This window comes from Lagopus muta, chromosome 5 (assembly GCF_023343835.1).
Source record: "Lagopus muta isolate bLagMut1 chromosome 5, bLagMut1 primary, whole genome shotgun sequence".
Taxonomy (NCBI): Eukaryota; Metazoa; Chordata; class Aves; order Galliformes; family Phasianidae; genus Lagopus; species Lagopus muta.
Window position 1 is genome coordinate 26005634 of NC_064437.1, and position 19192 is coordinate 26024825.

The window sequence follows — 19192 nt, forward strand, 5'->3', positions numbered from 1 at the left end:
CACTATGCAAAGCTGTCGGAGTCAGCAGTGCTGGGCTGGGGTGTGGGCTGGGACTGGGGGAAAGGAGGTTTCCTTGCAAGGAGCTTTTGGAAAGCTCACGAAGCAGAAGATTGGCAAGAGAAAATTACCCAAAAAGGCAGCTGTGTGGCCATAATGGGGAAAGAAAACTTGCCTGCCCTTGCTTTGCAGCATCACAGGTTTACCTGGGCACTGAGCACAGTGGCCAGGAGAACAGCCCCACTTGCCTGGGTTCAATTAAATCAAACGTGCAGGGAAATGTTGGTGCAGAAGGGAAGGTTGCTACTGACTGCTACCCTGGGATGGGGCTGTCCAGGGTGAGCAAAGGGTAACCCTGTATTCAACCTGCCTCTCCCTGAGACCCGGGTCATCACCGCTGAGCCTATTGCCTCCGCTTTTAGAAGTAATTTATTCTGGTGATGGAGATGCTCTCGGTGTGGACAGATGAGAAATCAAGAGCTCGTAGCAGCAACGACTCTTTAATGATGATGAAGTGCCAACGTCAGCATCGCTTACCCAGGACAGCATGAAAGCGATGAGGGAGAGGGACCAGAGCAGAGAATGCTGCATGGGAGCACTGCCCGCTGACTGTTCCCCAAACCCCAACCCTTTGGGGGTCCCTTTTTTGGTTTCATTTGTATTTATTTTTTTTCTTTTAAAGCTGCCTCTCCCAAGGAGCAACAGGTCTCCACGCTGTCAGCAGCAGCACTGGGTCGTTTCCCTCAAACACAAAATGAAAAATCCATTTGGTTTCTCGTGTGCTGGCTATGATCTATAAACATGGCTTTATTGGATGTTTTCAGAAAGCTATCTGCTGGTAATAAGCATTTTATAGACGGCGGTGTCGGCTGCAACCCACAGCATGAGCACACGGTGAGGCCATGCAATAATATTAATATTTATATGAAAATTGGACGCACTGCGTGCCATCCGAGGGAGAGAAACTCTCCTCGTGTCTCAGAGTTTGCTTCTCCCCACCAGCCCCAGGTTCTGCCTCTGCAGCTGCTGCACGGGAGCGGGAAATTTGGGATTTGATCACAGGGCATTAGATGGATTTAAAGATTTGGGTTTATTGCTTCCGTGACTGCACTCAAACTGCTTTAATATTGCTCCTGCTCTCTGCCTCTCATTATCCACAGCCCACAGTCTCAGCCCTCGAGCTGCTCCTGTTGGCCACACAACTGGGGTTCTTGTTTTTTTTGGGTGAGGGATTTGTGTTCTGCTTCTCAGTTTACTCCTGGTTTTGTTGGTGGTGGCCTCTGCTGCTCCAGCTGTGGGGATTGCAGGATCCCAGCAGGACCCCAAAGGGATCCAGCAATCCAGTGACCATTTGGCCTGCCTTGGGATGCTGAGTGCTGCTGACCAGCGATGCCCAACTACTGCTTTTTTTCCATTAGACTGCTCCAAGGAACGTACATACATTTTTGCCTTGCTTGAACATTTCTTAAACAGAAAAGTGAGACGTCTTTCAGATTAAACACTCCGTTTCAGATTTGCCCTCTTTGTAATGCAAAAGCATAAAGCCCACATTCAGAGGTGTACGTTTCAAAGGGGCTTCTTGGAATCTGTCTTTGTCCAGTGGAAGATGAAACAAAATGCTTAGGGATGTTGTTTCACCCAGCGCTGTGGGAAAACATTTTGGATTTGAAGGCATGAGGCAGAAAATGATGGACATCAAGGCTCTCAGTCACTGCTTGCAAACAAATAGCCATCCACCCAGCATGGCATGGCAACACTGGGAAGTGAAATCACGTCTCCGGATTCAGAGACACCTTTAGAGCCACCTCAGCACCATGCCAAGGTGTAGTTGGACCCAGGAGATCTGCACAGGACCCACCTGTGGGAGCTGTGTCCAAAGCTGTACACATAATTAGGTCAGATTGCTCTTTTCGACTTTGGTTCACCAGTTCAACTGGGAAAAAACATCAACCCACAACAGTGCTGCTATTCCTCGTTGGGCATAAAGCATTGGCAGGCTCGTTACGAGGAATATTCAGCCAAGTTCTGAAGTCAAAAGGAATCAGAGCGCTCTGAATATGTTAAAATACAACCTCACAATCTCTTCAGTATCTTTCCTGCATACTGGGGGCTGAGTGATGGTAATTGGGAGGATTTGTCAGGAATACACAAACAGCTCCAAACCTGCAAAAGGAGAATTCAGTTGAAACTTTCTCCTGGTTGTGTTTGAGGCAGCAAGCACCAGGGAAGCAAGCTTGTTTTTCATTTTCCTGGTGTCACCAGCAAGAGTGTCTATAGGAGCAGTGTGGACTACTGAACTCAGGGATTTTTCCCTGTATTAAGCCAAGGGCAGGTGCAAAAATCCCTTGTGCCAGCCTGGCCATGCATTCTTCCACTTCCCCAAGGTCTGGCAGCTGGTCTGAGGCAGGCATGGTGCCGATACAGTACCTTGTCCATCCTACATGGGAAGGGAGCTGGAAAATCCCTTCCAACTTGGGATTTTCTGTGATTCAGTGACTAGGAAAAAACTCTTCACTCTGTGGGTGGTGGTGGACTGGAACAGGTTGACCAGAGAAGCTGTGGATGCCCCATTCTTGAAGATGCTCAAGGCAACTCGGTCTAGTGGAAAGTGTTGTGTTGGAAGGATGTAGAGGGATTAGAACTGGATGATCATTAAGGTCTCTTCTAACTCCAACAATTCTGTGTTTCTATGATCTGCGGGCAGGAAGCCTCCCCAGACCACTGGCTGTTTCCACTGCTGTTAAGGAGGAACAGCAAGACCCAAACCTTGTTGAGTTGTCTTGCTCCAATGGTTCACGTTCCCAGCCCAGCAGAACTCAGCTCATTCTTTGCATCTCTTGCTTTTTTTTTTTTCATTCCCTCCCCATCAGCGCTCTTCTGGCTCCCACCCCATCTGCCCCTTCCATGCCTCCCCCGGGGCAGCCGCCCTGCAGCGAGGCCGGCGGGGGGAGGCGGTGCAGCCGCAGCGGTGCCGCCTGGGTGTTCGGGCGGGATTTTCCTCCCACTTCTGCCCACTAGGTGGCTGCGTGCTGGGAGAGCCCGGAGCGGGGAGCGAGGGGAGAAGAGGGGAGAGCAGGAAATTAAAAAAAAATAAGAAAAAAAAAAAAAAAAAGCGAGCCGCTGAAATTTAAGCAGAGGAGGGAGCGGCTGCCAGGCAGTCCCAGGGTCTCTCCGCTCTGCCACAGTAGGTAGCGGGCTGCCGGCGCCAGGCAGGCGCCAGGCCGAGCCCGGGGACCCCCCCGGAGAGGGGACGCCCCAATTCCACCTCGACAGTTGCGGGAGGCAGGAGGAGGAAGGAGGAGGCAGGAGGAGGCGGCAGGAGGCGGCTGGAGGCAGGAGGAGCCGGCCCGGCCCGGCCCGGTGAGTGCGTTCAGCACCGCGGACAGCTCCGCGCTCTGCGGCTCTCCGCGCTGCGGGGCGACGCGGGGCTGGGAGCGGGGGGAGGCGGCCCGGGCGCGGGGCTGCGCGGGGGAAGGGCTGCGCTTTCGGGGGGAAGGTGCCCGCACTTTCTGCAAGTTCCCTTTCTTGCTGGTATGAGGCTAAAAGAAATTGGGCTCTTAGCCCCCGCGTCGTGTGGGGAGAAGAGGGGGAATGCATCTCACTGCGTGCTCGCAGGAGGTGCTGGGGGGATCGCTCACACTCTCTCCCCATCTCCCTTTCGTGCTCCTTCCCACACCACTCTCCTATTTCCCCTTTTCCCGGTGCCGTGTCTGTACCAGTCGCAGCCGTCCTCGGGCGGGCAGGGAGCATCCCCTGCGCAGCGCTGCCCTCCGCACCCAGCCCCGCAGCGCTGCCCTCCCATCTCCGCCCCGCAGCTCTTCCAGGCTGCGCCGAGCTGCCCGCATCCCCGCTTTCTGATTAAAGTTTGAAGGAGATTATACCTCTCCTCTTGCTCACTCGGGAATACCCCGATGGCAGCCGAATGGAGGCACGTACGGTTTGGGGGGCAAATCTGCGGGTTTGGAGCGGCTTCTCAGAACAAAATACGGAGATTTAAACAGCAGCTCCAACGCTTCGTGGAGCTGGAGAATACCAAATAGAGGAAACAGCTCCGCTGGCACCCCGCGCCGAGCTCCAGAGGGCTTTTTCCTCCGTGTCCCTCCCCCAGCACCCGGTGCCCTTCTCCTGCCCACGGGATGCGCTGCTGGGGGCCGGCTGGGAGCTGCGGGATGCGCGCTGAGCAGCGGCTCCGGAGCGGGGAGAGAGCGCTGTTGGCGGGGTTACTGCTGCCGAGCCGGCGGGGAGAGCGATGCGTGGGAGCTGCCGAGGCACGGATTAATTAGGCACGCTCCGTGAACGGGTACCTGTTAGAGCTCCAGGCAGAAAGCATCTGCCCTGGGGAGAGGAGGATGCTAAGCCCAACGGGGGATGCTGCCCAGCTGAGCATCCCGCCTTTAGCCAGGTCTGCGTGCCGTCTGGGACCAGTGTGGCTGTGCCCAGCTCGTGCAGGGGAGTACCAGACAGGGAGCGACAGTGTGGGGTGGGCAGGGGGAGCAGAGGGGCCTTGGGCTCCCACAGCCCCCCTGCATCATCCCAGAGCGCGTGGCGAATGCGGTGAGCACCGAGCAAATGTTCATTAGTGAGTACAGGAGTGAGGGTGCAAAGTGAGCATTTGGGCGTGTTATATAAACAAACAGAAAGGAGCCACCAGCGCGGAGGGGGAAGGAGTCGATTCATTGACGGAGCTGCCCAAGCAGAAGGGATAAAGCCAGCAGCAGGGTGACATGGCGTGGCAGCAGCTTATAATCCGCTCTGCTTTTAATTGTGTCTATAATGAGAAATGAAATGTCAATGTCATTAGATGCTGCCTCTCGCTGTCCCTGACGGTGTGGCACAGGGGCACGGGGCCCATGCAGGGTTGAGTGCCCCCAGCTTTGTTGTGAGCTATTCAACCCCTCTGCCCAGAGAGCGACAGGCTGGGCTGTAAAGGAGTAATAATGTAGGAGAAAAGGAAAAGAGAAGGAAAAACAGGGGAGGAGGCTGTGGCTCCCTGCACGGCTCCCAGCTTCACAGTGAAGCTGAAGGATGAGGATGTTGAGACCCATCCTGATGGCAGAGCACTTCTGGGTCCATGCTGGAGTTCTGGCGGTGTTGCCCATGCCAAAAGCATCTGCTGTAACACCAGAGGAAAACCAGCACCATCGTCCCACAGCCTACGTCCCTGCCACACCATTGTCTTTGTCTCTATTTATTGCGGAGTAGTTGGACTAGATGACTTTTAATTCCCTTCCAACTCGAAGGATTCCATGATTTATGATTCTGTGGAGCACATGGACAGGTGTTGCCAAGGGGCTGGGCTGTGCAGGTCCATGCCAGGGGGCTCCTTGGCTCCTTGACTTTTAGGGTGGTTTCCCTAAAGCTCAACATGCAGTTTTGTCTCAGTTGCACAAACTGATTTATTGTGGTGTTCTCTGAGTACTAAAGTAAAGCTCTGCCAAAGCTTGGGGTAGTTGGAGAAATCCTATTCTGGGATGGACAGAGGGAGCCTTCCTAGTTTCATATAGAGAACTGAGCCTGGTAGCTGTGGTGAACACCGTGATGAACATGAACCAGCTGCAAAGAAGGTGGTGGTGCTCTGGGCTGCCTTAGCATTGCCAGCCAGCCGATCGAGGGGTGATCCATCCCTTCTGAGGTGACACCTGCAGTGCTGGGTCTGGTGCTGGGCTTCCCAGAACAGGAGGCATGGAGCCCTTTTGTGGCAACGGCCACAAAAATCATGAGGGGACCAAAGCTCCTGAGTGTGCTGGCCTGGGTGCAGTGGACAGGGTCAGAACCATGCCTGGTGCAGGGCTCTCCTGCCTCTTCCAAGTCCCCCTGCCTCTGTGTGCTCATCTCAGAGCTTGATTTCAAAATCCTTCACTTTACCTTTATAATTACCCCTCACAATCTCTTGCAGCTGCTTCCTGATGAGCCCCAGGTAATTCTTTGATCTTCCCCCCCCCCCCTTGCCCCCCCTTCCCCAAATTTGCAGGGGGAGCTGAAAATGGCAGGGCTGGAAGCGCCAGGAGCTGCCCTGCTTCCAAAACCAGGCAGGGAATGGAGGCACAGCCAGGATGGCACCCAACCCTGGACTGGGAGATGGTCGGGCCATTGCTTGAGTTGTCTCAATGTTACCTTAGCTCTGATGGCTTCCCATCACTGGAGACACTCCAGCATCCCAAGAGGACCTGATTGGGTGTCCCCCACTATAGACAGGTCCAAGTGATGCTTGCTGCCTTTGGGTGGTGAGCAGAACCAAGGTCCTGCTGTGAGATGCTATTCTGCTCTTGCTAAAAGGATGTTTATAGAAATATTCTTGCTCTTCAGCTGGGTTTTGGTCTTTCTCTCCAGGTGTGTGCCTGGCAGCACTTAGTGGTCCTTTTGATTTCCCACGGATGGCTACTGCTGGGTTTGCTGCTATGGGGATGCTGAATTCCCAAACTATCCATGTTCTGTGGTCAGATGGGGGGCACAAAGGGGCCCAGACCCCAAGAATTCTTAGCAAAAGGGACAACAGGATGTGCTCTCTGAGACACCTGTCTCTAGAAGCATACATAGATCCTTCACTCATCCCCAAAGGAGAGCTCAGAATTATCGCCACTGTTGGGAATTGTCACTATGGACCTCCAAGTGAAGAGATGTCCTTTGGTGGATGCCATCTTCTGAGTCAACAGGGTGCATTTGGGGAGGGCCAAATGTGCTGAGCAGGGAATGGAGTGGGTGTGGGTTGGCAAGCAAGAAGAACGAGGATGCCCTGGGTCTTCAGACTTTGCCTCCAACCCATTTCAGTCCCAAAGCATCCTTTTAAAAATGGAAACACTGAACAGTGAACCCCTTCCATTTTTTCCTGCTGAAATCATGTTCATCAGCAGAAATGTCTGAAAACGAGCTCGACTGCTGAAGCACATCCCTGAGCAGAAGCACAGCCCTGCAACAGAGGCTGGCTGCCTTCAAGTTAGCCAGCCAGGGCTCCCGGCTGCTAATTATACGTGGATTGATTGAGATTGATTGGCTGTTTTCCCTTTGGGTGCAGTGGGGTGTCCACAAGAACTGCTCGAGCTGGCAATAATGGGACCCCCTCGCCCCAAGGTATCCAAGAAAATCCCATTGCAAAGTGCAAGCCTTAAACTCAGCTGTAATTACCCAGCTAATCTATTATGTAGCACTAGAAGCAGAGCAAACCAGACAAACAGTTCTGAGATAGCACTGGAAGAATTGCTTCATTCAGTAAATAATTTTAACGCCAGTAATTATTTCCTACAAGGGGGCAGGGCAGGAGTGCCTCAGGGGACTCCCAGCTGCAGAAGGGATGAGCCCTCTGTGTAATTCCTCATTAATAACTGAAGTGCACCTCTCCCAGCAGCTGAATCAGGATGGCAGGTGTGGTTTTGGTGGCTCTGCCCCCATGGGCAGCATCTACAGTGCTGCCTGGGGACACAGCATCCCTGCAGCAATAGAGGCTGGGATGGTCCCTGTGTGTGTGGCAGCATCCTGACCCCACTAGGGTTCAGAGACAGTAAATTGGGTGTGAATCCATCATTTTCCTGAAGTGCTACTTCCCTGTGTTAGCTTTGTGTTAATGAAGATTAATGGTGGGGAACAAAGATTAATGTATAGTTCACTTCCTGGCCACAACTGGCACAGCCAGTGTCCCTGGCATCCAGCTGAAGGGTGATGCTGGAGATGGGAACATGGTGTCCTACCTGCAAGGGTTGTGTCCTACTGTGGGATTGTGCTGGAGGGGTCCCCAGGACAGAGGATGTTGCATTGCTGCTGCATCCTGGCAAACAACCACCCAAGCCCCACTCCTTGCTTTCCCTCACTGCTGCCTTCTGTAGGGCTTTGGATTCTTGCTGCATCCAACATCTGAACCCAACTTCATGCAAGGGAACAGATGGCTTTGATGATGCTCAAGGCAAGACTTATGGAGGGAGTCGATGTTCCACTCAGGATCAGCATTGCCTCATTTGTCCAGCCTGGGTCGGCATGCCTGGGGATGCATTACTTTCCTGGTGCACCAACTAGAAAAACTGGACCCAGAAGGTGGTCCAGTATTGGATCACAGAGCTTCACAGCTCTGCTCAACTCCATCCTCCATTTTCCCTCTCCATCTTCTATCTCCAACCTTCATCCTCTATCTCCCCCTCCATCCTCTATTCTCAGTCCATCTCCACCTCCATCTCCATCCTCTATCCTCCATCCATCTCCATCTTCCTGCTTCAGCCCCTTCCCTCTCCCTCCCCAGCCTTGCCACACTCTCTTCCCCACTCTGGGCTTTTGTTTCCATCCCAGCTTCATTGAAAAGCTCTATTTATTGCATTAGGCACTAATATGAAGAGAGTCTCTCTCTGGCTGCCCGCTGCAGATGGGGACCTCACTCAATCCGTGTCTTGTTCTCAGCTGGGGAATAACAATGAACTCGGGCTGGAGAAAGAGCAGCTTTGTGCTGCAGGAGACAGCCCTGTCCACGGGGCCAAAATAACTCCGTTTGTTTTATTTATAAACTCCGGGGGGACAAGGAGTGAGTGGCATACAGATGTTGGCACAGCTGGCTGGGCCGGCACTACGTGCCCGGCTGCGGGGACGCTTTGGGGTCTCAGCATCCCACCCGCAGCAGGGATGCTCACGAAGAGCCCGCAGTGTTCGGCCTCAACATAAGAGGAAGGGGGAAATTGAAAATAAGGGGGAAAAAGCCCCTCATCATCATTTATAGAGAGTAAAAGGAAGAGCAGTAGTGTTTGAGCTGATCATTCCCCATCCGGATCCCTCCCCTCCACTGCCCCCCATGCATGCACTTGCTCTTGCTCGTCTCCTCCTGTGCTCCCACGAGTGAATTGGATTAGTCATATCCTTAATTAACTGTGCCAGTGTGAGCTCTATTAGGCATTAAATGTTTGTCACAATCCAATTAAAAAAGCCATCCCAGCAGGGCAGGGGTTGGGCGGCACCACGGGTGTGCAGCTGGGTGGGGGGCATGGAGAGGAGCCCCCCCAGTCCCATGGATGCCCATGGGGTGGGTTTGCCCTTGGGAAGAGCTCCATCTCTGCATTACACCCGGGTGGTTTCGCTCCAACGTTTCCCTGCACCCTGAAGAGGTGATGGTAGTCCCCATGGTACCAAAGGCCATGTCTTATCCCATGGCAGTGGCTCGGGAGAGGGAACCCTGGTGGGGAGCATCTCTTCTGCAGCAGAAGCAGAAGGCTTAATCCCGTTAAATTTCTCCTTATCGATTGCGGATTTACAGCTAAACCACTCGCTGTGGAAATGCATGAGCTTCCCCCTCACAAGTGCATTAGCTGACCACACTGAGGGCTGCTCACACACCCCAGGGCTCAGCTGGGGGACATCTGTCACCTGCGCTCCATGGTAGCTGGAGTGACCCCACCAACAGGTAGGTCCCCACCACCCCTGCCCTCTCCCTTTGATTCCCTCCAAATCACCCTGCAGGATGTTGGACCTCCACAGCCTGTGGGATGGAGAGAGCTGGGGTAAAGGGGATTTTCGTTATCGATCCCCAGAGTGCAAAATCTGCTGCTCTGGAGGATTTTCTTCCCAGCAATCAATGGAAATGTGTTTATCAGGAAAACGTGTTTGACCTGGACAAGTGTTTTAGTGATGTAAACAGAGCTGGAGCAGGGAGAGGTGGAGATAAGGAGGGTTTGGAGCAGAGACAGACAGCGGCACAAAGGCTGGGAGATGAGAAGGGCTGAGGTAAGGAGACAGAATGGAGGGGAGAGCCGTGTGGGGAAGGGCTGATGGGAGGGCAGTGGAAGTGCAGGGAGAAGGAAGGTGATGGGAAGGCAGCCGTTCCCTTAAAATAGCACCAGGCAGGGCTAGTTCCACCCATGGAAATGGGTGGTGATGTGATGACGCTTTACTTGGCCCCAGTGGTACCCATACAGGTGATGCTGTCCCTGCTCCTCATTCTGCGGGCCTTGGTAAGGCCCCATCTGCTCATGGTGCAGCAGATCTCTCTGACAAACTTCTCTCCTCTTTTTTCTCCTCTGTCTTGTGACTCGTCCCACAAGATCATCGAATTAAAGAGGCCTCGATTAGAGGCTTTAATTAGATCCTGGTTGTTGGGTCTGCTGATCTCATGTCCACTTTGGTGCCACCCAGCAGCACAGCTGACCCAGGTTGGAAGCAGTGAGGGATTCGAGCTCAAGCAGGCTTCCTCTTCCAACTGTGCTTTCTTGGATGTGGCACTGTCCTGCACCCCAGGTTGACACCAGTGACTTTATAACAAGGCTGCTTGGTCTCGTAAGGCAGTCTGGGTTGCCTGATCAGATAGACAGATTTCAGAACAGATTACAGGACAGATTTCAGGAGAGACACCACCGCCGCTGTGGGCAGAGAGATGCAGCAGGGATGCATGCGGTGGCTGGGTTGGGCTGTGCATGCCCTGCAGCACCAAGACGGGAGTGATGGTGATACTCCTAACACCCCAACATGCATCCAGGACCACGGTGCTGTTTATTTTAAACCCGTGAAGCTGGGGAACACCCCAGCACTGGAGCAAGAAGCACGAATCCTGCTCCTAACAGGATTAATAATTCAAGAGGCTGTGTTAAACAGAACACCCAGGGGATGAAAAGAGATACATCTCCAGGGCTTTGTGGTACAAATCGAGTCATTAACTACCTGTGGCTGTAAGAAAATTCCTGCTGTAGGCAGCACGTCCCTACTGGTGCTTTCTCTCCCTATCTTGGTGATGTTCTGTGGATGCTCTGCTTTGCTTTCTCCCCTCCCATCAGTTCTGCAGCTGTTTTCTTAAACACTTCAGCTCCTGTCCCAAACATGAGGAATGGGAGCACTGTGGGATCTGTACCCACTGCTGTTATCCTCCCTAGTACCATGTCTCCATCGCAGGATCCTCTTGTTTATTGGTAATGCTCTACTGAAAAAGACCTTTTCATGGGATAGGATGTGGGGGAGCCCGGGGAAAAATGAGTGCCCAGACTTGGCTGAGCAGCCTGTGGTTGGGTTTGCTCAGTGCACACATGTGGTTTTTTTTGGCTGTGTTCACTTTATGTGGCTGGAAGGGGCCCAGGCCCCAGGGAAAGCACCCAAATATGTCACAGCCAAGGTTCCAGGAACAGGGATGAAGAAAATTGGGCAATGCCCATCCCCTATGGGATGCTGAGGCCCTGTGCCCTTCATCTCCTACCACACTCTGCCCCATGGGGAAATGCGCACAGCTCTGATGGAGAGTGTGGTGATGGTGATGTGGGGCTGGGTGTGATGGAGGCTGCAGGCAAGATTGATGGGCAGATCGAAGAGGCAGAGGAAAGAGAGACAAAGGTTAAGAGTATAAATAGGCTTCAACCCAGAGCGCAAGGGACTGGTGAGGGAGGATTGGTGGGGAATAAAGGGTGCAGGATAAACAGTGCATGGAAGTGGTGAGATGAGAGCATTACCAGGAGCATTACACAGAGGATGGGGATAGGGTCCCTGTTGTCCCCAGACATGAAGGACTGGGCACAGGCTTGCTTTGCTGGTGGGAAGAGAAGCAGAGGGTGCAGTGAGACCCTCAGCAGGAATGCTTGTGTAGGCCAAGAGCAGTGACACCCAGCAGGGATGTGCCATGGAACGACACCATTGGCATACCCCAAAACCCTGTGCCAGCATATCCATACGCTGGGAAGAACTGGGTGTGCATACATATGCATACATACGTGCTGCTGTTAGCACTACTATTTGGGTTTTCTGCTGCTTTCAGGGGGCACATATGGGGAGAGAGGCAGAGCACTGTGTGATGGCTTTACAACTTCCCAACCTGCTGAGTCGTGTTCTTGGTGGCTTAAAATAGGCTGTTATTAATGTGTCAGAATGACGGGCTCCCTTTGATTGTCAATTATCCTTTTTTATGATATCTTCAAAAGCACTCTCCAATAGCACCAAAAAAAAAAAAAAAAAAAAAAATTCCAGGTGATTTACTCCCCTTTATAATTAGATTTGGTAATGAGGCTCTGCTTTATAACAGTGCAGATCAGTGTCCAAGAAGCAGAAATCCTGCCAGCAGGCTCCCAGCCTTACCTCAAGACCCATACCCTCCACTGAGCTCACATGGGAGATGTGTGGACACCTCAGCTGGGTCACCAGCACAGTATTGCTGCAGGATGCATCCCCTCCAAAATTGTGGGGGTGTTCTTCCTTTTTCTCTCTATCTTAGGTAATGGAAAAGACCTTCAGGATCACCAGGTCCAACCATCAGCCTGTCCTACCAAGACCCACCATACTAACCCATGTTCCCATCCAGGGATGGGGACTCCACCACCCGATCCAATGCTTGGCCATCCTCCCCATGAAGAAATTCTTTCTGCTGTCCAACCTAATCCTCCCCTGGCACAACCCCCAGGAGGGATGCCTCTTGGTCACTCCAAATAAGGGGGGCAATGATGAGACAACCAATTTGAAATTGCTGATGAAAAAAAATTAAGAAAACTGGAACTACTTAAAAAGAAAATCTGCCTTGAGAAGCGATATTTGAAGCGTTGCCATTTAGTGGACTCACATGGAGCATGGCAATTAAAAGCTGGCTAAACTTGATTGGCAGGAATTAGAACCCATGCCAAAGCCTGGCACAAGCGTGTGTCTCTCCCACCTGCTTGTCCTTCCTGATCCTTCAGACCTTTACCAGATGCCAAGCAGACAAATGATGCTAAATTAGCTGCGCTCCTTCCCCCTTGTTTCATTTATTTTATTTTTCAAAACCAACAGCTTGGAAATAAATGTCCCCTCAAGGCAGCACAGTCTCCAGGTTGAGTTACTTTCCTTCAATCTTATCAGCAGCCCCTTTGCCCCTACAACCCCTATCCTTGGTCCCATCAGCAGCTTCATCCTTGGGCTCTCCTGGTACCTCCTTCAGTAGGGTCTGCAATTATTTGTATTTGGGAATTGCATTTGAAAGACGAGATGATGTTTTGGGAGTTGTTTTCTGTTAGGTTTAATTCATTTTTAATCAGCTGACGGTAACGATTTGATACAGACCATCTTCCTGAACCGAAGTTAATCACTGCTGAGCAAGCCTTTCACTTTGCGTTATTTAGAGAGGCATTTTAGAGAAATACTGTTGGAGAGGTTATTTAACCATGTATTTGTTTTCATTGTGTACACAGCTCTTTCATGGTCTTCCCGGCATTTAATGCAGAGAGATTTTATTTATTTTTGTCATTTGGAGGGAATTTAGCCCTGCCAAACTGCTTGGGATTGGTGGCCCTGGAGGCTGCAATAATCTGCACAGACCATCTGGGCTGCAGCCCAGGGGACTGGAAAGCCCTGTCCCCATCAGACCAGTTCTAGATCTCTCATTTTTGGAAATAGAAAGGCAGGGAAAGGCACCATAGAATCACAGAATGGGCAGGGTTGGAAGGGACCTCCAGGATCACAAATCTCCAACCCCCTGCCACAGGCAGGGCCACCAACCTCCACATTTAATACCAGCTCAGGCTTTCCGGGGTCCCATCCAACCTGGCCTTGAACACCTCCAGGGATGGATAGGGTATCCACTGGGCAGCTGTTCCAGCACCTCACCACTCTCTTGGTAAAGAGCCATGATTGCACCAAGATGAGCCAGATCCCAGTTTTTGCTCCCAGAGCACTTGGAGGGTTGATTATTAAATGGGGAGGTTGGTGGCCCTACATATGGCAGGGAGGTTGGAGATTCATGATCCTTGAGGCCCCTTCCAACCCTGCCCATTCTGTGATGATGGGTTGGCAGCAAACTCAGAGCAGGAGATGGAAAATGGGGCCATGTGGGCTAAGACCCTGACTTATGAATTGGACTGGCTGAAGAGTCTCCTGGCAAAGGATTACCTGACCACGGTGGCAGTCAGGCAGATCCCCTGGGCAAGTCTGACTGATGCTCGGTGAGAGGCAACCTGAGGCTCCAGATGGAAGCTGAAAGCCAGGGAACTTAGTGTGCCCCATCCACCCAAATCCTTCCCTCTGACTCCCAAATCCCCTTCCACCCTCTATTATATCCACCCTATCAGAATCTAGAAATAGTAGCTGCACCATCTCCCTTTGGTCTGCTTCGACAGAGCTGGAATTAGCCAAACCTCCTCCATGTGTTTATTCCCCTTTTTCACCCTTAGCTCTGAGCCGTGCTCCCTCCCAGTGCCGCCGATCCACTCAGAGCTCTGCATCTGATAAAGAAAGGCAGCATTCCACCCCACACACACACATATACCCCCCCCCCCCCCCCCCCCCCCCCCCAACCGCAGATGCATTATTTATGACTCGCATCGATCGTGGGAAATAACCCCAGGGTATTCCAACCCGATCGAAATCGCGGTTCGCACCGCAGCCTTAATTACCCGCCGGCCCTTCCCAGCGCCCGCGGTCCCAGCGGGGTGGGTCCATCAGCTCCACCGAGCACTGCCCGCACACAGAGTGGGCATCCTCGCATCCCCAGCCCTGCTGCTTTCGCTCCCTGCCGCCTCTCTCTGCTCTCCTCTCAGTGCTCAGGAGCTCTTTAGTACCTTCTTTAGTGTTTCCCTGCCTTGACAGTTCTTATGCGAACAAATGAAGCTACCTCTCCATCTTCCTGATGGACCGAGCAGGTTCAGCTCTCTGCATCTCTCCAGTGAGGCAGTCTCCCCACCCTCTGGTGATTCTGTGACTCTTTGTAACTGCACTGATTCCATGTACTCCTCTGCTGACAGGCAGAGCAGAGCACTCCAGCTCAGCACTCTCAGAATGGTGCCCTTTCCCTGCACAGCTCCTCCCGTTCCCCCATACAGTCCCATCTTCCCAGATGATGCCCCAAGGATGGAGAAGTCCATCCTAGCACCTTCTCCAGTGCCAGGTTTAGGTGCTCACAGATTTAGCTGGCAATGTTCTGCGCTCCTACACACAGAGTAAGGGCTGCGATGAAGCAAAGAGCTGTGTTATGATGCTTTGGTCACTCTGGATAAGCCACACAGACTTCTTAAGAAACTCTGCTCTACTCTTAACCATTCCCATGAGACTCAGAGAGATACAGCACTGCCAGACCCCAAAAACCACAGGTATGGTGCTGATGCCAAGCAAAAAACACTCCTATCAGGGCTGATGGAAGAGCCTTCCAACATCATTTCTGAGTGAATGGGGTGGTTTAGGGAAGGTGCTGTGGTCACAGGCGAATGGTTTTGGCAGCATCCAAAGTACAGCAGCCATACAGAGAGGAGCACCAACGGGATGCAGTGCTCAGGGCTGCACCACGAGAATTTGGGAAAGTTGGGAGTTTGGGGAAGTCGGTACTTCTGCAAATGAAACACTTCTTTCCCTACAATAATGGGATTAATGAAGAGATTAAGCTGTGCCTGGAGCTGCTGCCAGCTGTAGGTATGGGAAATCAGAGAGGGTTGGGGATGCTGCTCTGCCTAGGCAGGAGGAGAGGAGCTCTGGTGGCTGGAGCAGAGGCCTTGCCCAGCAGGGAGCTGCAATGGGGATGAGCAGGAGGCTAGTGGAAAGAAAATGCCAGTAATTAGGCTACAGCAGATGTAGAAATGCTGGAATTATGATGGAGGATGGGGTGAAGATACCCACTCAGGGCCAGTGCTAGTCAGCGTAGTGCTGTAACACCACAGACCTGAGCACCAGCTCCCACCCAGGTACTGATTCCAATCGCAGCACTCTAGCAGAAGGGCTGGTAGAGGAAGCAATAACAGCAAAACACAATAAAACTGTAGTGAAAAATAATTAAAAGACAGCTGCCGGCATGGGGATGAGTAGGAATACAGGGAGGGAGGCTGTTACAGTGCTACCTAAGGGAGGCAACGAGGAGCAGTGCTGGTGGTGGTAATGGGGCTGCTGGAGACCACAGGGTGTCTGGATGGAGGCACAGATCTTGGAATTGTAATGGGAATAATTATGACTCTAATGGGGAGGTAATAAAGATAATGGTATCGTAATTGAGGAGGGGATAGCTGGAGAGGAGGAGGCGCAGATAACAGCCTTGTAAAGGAGATGATAAGAGAGATAATGGATGGTAATGGAGTTGTTGTTAAAGGTAATGGAGTTATAATGAGGTGACGACTGCAGCAGGTAGAAGGGATGGTTGGTTTAACGAGGACCATGATGCAGAGATGACTGTATTTCTAATTGGCTGTGACAGGCAGTGGTGGAGGTGACCAGGAGGCTAATATCAACTGAAGGGGTCAACCACTAAGACAAACACAGACATGCAAAGAGCACGGCAGAACTGTGGTCCCTGGGGACACAGCGCAGAGGTGATGGGCAGCGGGGATGCTGTGCTGTAGTATGAGGAAAAGGGCAGAAGAGATGGAAAACAAGCCCTGAGCAAACCCTGAGGTTTTCTTCAGGTTTCTGAACCCAAGAGACGGGGATGGAGGGCAGCCCATGGCAGGGATGAAGATGAGGAGCGCCTGCAGCGGAGATGACAGTGACTGGGACGAGCCAGTGGCTGCTGGGCAGGGATGGGCCCTTTGGGCTGCACTGTGTGGCAGTGACTGGCTGGGACAGACACATGAGTGAGCTCATCGGCTTGCAGCGATGCTGGCACAACTGCAGGGAATGAGGCAGAGCATCTGATTCACCCACCTCCTTCTGAAGCTCAGCACAAGGTCCCCAGCCCTTCCGTCAGTCACATTAATGGCCATTTTTGAGTTCCTGCAGGTGATTTCTTGTGCAGCCCCACCACGACGCTCCCAGACCACTCCTGCAGGACTTGGAGAAACCCTGCACGCCCCAGAGGTTGGATTAGCTCTGTGAAGGCAGCTCGGGGCATGCCCTGCTGCCATGAGCACACTTGACTCTAAATGCCCTGGAGGATGTTCTCCTCCAGGCTGGTTTGAAGCCTGTCCTAATGAGCTGGATGGGAGGGAGGGCTGAAGCTCAGCCCACACAGGGTTCCTGCACTGCGACTCTTGGCTCTCCTCCATTCAAGAAGCAAAGAGCTTGGGCTCTCCTTAGCTCTCGTTCTCCTTCCCATGCACTTAGAAAGTAGTTTTCCACAGCCATTAAACTGATGGCGTATTGGAGTGTGTTCTGCTTGTGTCTGTGCATCTGCTCTCCTCATTGCTGGGTCCCTGTTTTCATTTCCCTTTCTCTGCAACTCCTTTAGGGCCTCATATCCACCAGGTCTCTTAGCCACCTTCCTCTTGTCCCTCTGCATCGAGATGGCTTGTTTAGGTGCTTCTAATGCAGTCGTTTTAGGTAATTGCCAGCTTCCCTGCTCTCTTCATCCCTCAGATTATCTTCCCTAGAGATGTCACCTACCAGTTCCCAGAGATTTTTTGCAGACCATTATCCTCATTCTGCTGTTCTCACTCCCCTTCTCTTGGCACTGTGCACTCCATTATTTTGTGATTTATTTCCTGAAATTACATCCTACTTTTTTTTTTTCCCCCCCCCCAAGCAGTTCTTGTTTATTAGCCCAAATCAAAGCCAGAGTAGCAGCTTCTCCAGTAGCTCTTCCCAAATCATTGGAAATGAGATGTTATCCTCATACACCCCAAGAATGGAACAACTCCATGCTGCTGTATCACTTTCCCATGAGGTGTTGGTGGATTTGAAGGTTCCATTACCAACAGGTAATGATAGACCCGGGGTTTGAAAAGTCCCCTTTACCCACCTACCTCCCCATGCTGACTCTCTTGAGGGCTGGTACGCATCCAAGTCATCCGTTCCCAATTCCTTACTAAACTTTAGAAGAAAGTCCCATTCTTTCTTGCCATTTGCTGGTATTTTCTAGGCAGTGCCTCCTCCCTTTATCAGCAAGCCAGCATGACTACAATGCTATAACCTTTGTAGTTGTGCTTCTGCTTTTAAGGGGTACAATTTGGTGAGTTGAAAGTGGCATCTGCCTGGGAAAGGGAGAAGCATCCTTTAAGTGCCTCAAGCACCTGTGAAGGAAATGAAAGAGCTAACAACTAAAGAAAAGTCAAGGTGAAGAGCTAGAAAGAAAAGAACTAAGGAGATTGCCTCTGAGATAACCTAAAGGTTTACTTCCACTTACAGATGTGGCTTTTTTTTTTTTTTTTTTTTGCTTTGGTCTTAATCAGCTTCTCAATAGAAAAACTTGAAGTCGAATTAACCCAGCACACCAAAGGACAAAGCAATTGCAGGTCCCCTGGCTGGTTGCCAGATCAAACTCCACTATATACAGTAACAAAAAAAAAAAACAAAGGGGAAAAAAGTAAAAAAAAAAAAGAAAAAGAAACACTAAACTACAACAGGTCTCCCAAAGGGAAAACAGGCAGTGAGGGTGAAGAAAAGGAGGGGAAATTGAAAGAGAAAGTTGGCCTGGCTCCAGGGCTGACTTGCACATAGATCCTTTAATGGCCAACCAGTTGTGGCTGCCCTGGGAAGTTGGTGAAAAAATCCCATTGGTGTCATCACCAGAGGCTCCAATCTTGGTAAATAATGATGAATTGTGAGCAGTGTCATGCAGTGAAAATCAAGGAGAGAAATAGTGCCTAAAAGAGGAGTTACAGCAGCCAGCTCTCACCCCTGAGGTGCTGCTTTTGCTTGAATAGAAGAATTAGGATGTCTCATGTTTCCAGTACAGGGCTGGCCAGAATGCTCAGAGCTCCTTGCAGAGAGTTCAGAACATCTGCTTGTCAGTGTGGAACAGAGCTGCTCAATGGAGGGAAATAATAATAATAAAAAAAATGAAGAAGCAAAATGCAGCATCCAAGTTAAGGGCAATTCCATGGGGTGAGGGCTGACCTCTCCTTTCACTTGGGTATCAGCATCTGGGCACAAGCTCAGGAAGTTCTTGGAATTACCAGAGAGAGAATAAGAGAGTAAAATAACTGAATGAGATCAACTCCCCAGCATGCAAGATACGTTACTGGTGTTATCTTGGCTGTTGTCAATGCCCACAGATCAGCAAACGTGCTTCAGGTTCCTGAGAAACAGTGCCCTGCGGGCAGGAGCATAATCAATCAGTATATGGAGTATAATCAATGAATACACAGATGCTATAATTAAGAAATATACAAGAAAGTTAGGCTAAACAGATTATCACACTAAAGAAGAATGGATAGAAATCTTACCCCTGTCCTAGGCTTACTGAGAAGACTCCAACAAGAGCGATCTCCAAAAGAGATCCTTCCCCAGTGTAGCCAGCTCTTACATGAATCTAGGAGAGGTGGAGCCAGGCTTCCACCTGGTACACAGATGAATTGCCCTCACCTGTGCTCCCAGGGCTGACTCATTGCTCTCCTCAGGTGGTCAATCAGAGGTTCAGGCCATAGAGCAGGTCTTG

The 19192-nt window shown here is 51.5% G+C and overlaps 1 protein-coding gene and 1 long non-coding RNA gene across 3 annotated transcripts in view; one reads left to right on the forward strand and one right to left on the reverse strand.

The window, feature by feature from the left end:
* The first annotated feature begins 3061 nt into the window (after positions 1–3061).
* The window catches only part of TNR (tenascin R), a 51984-nt gene continuing 35853 nt past the window's right edge, over positions 3062–19192 (forward strand). For both annotated transcript variants that reach the window (XM_048944138.1, XM_048944139.1), the window contains exon 1: positions 3062–3357. The gene's annotated coding sequence lies outside the window, so the exon portion shown is untranslated. The remainder of the gene's footprint in view (positions 3358–19192) is intronic.
* Positions 16227–19044, reverse strand: LOC125692955 (uncharacterized). The gene is made up of 3 exons (XR_007376946.1): positions 18981–19044; positions 18652–18847; positions 16227–18558 (listed from the first exon to the last, which is right to left on the reverse strand). It is a non-coding gene; the product is annotated as an uncharacterized LOC125692955 (long non-coding RNA).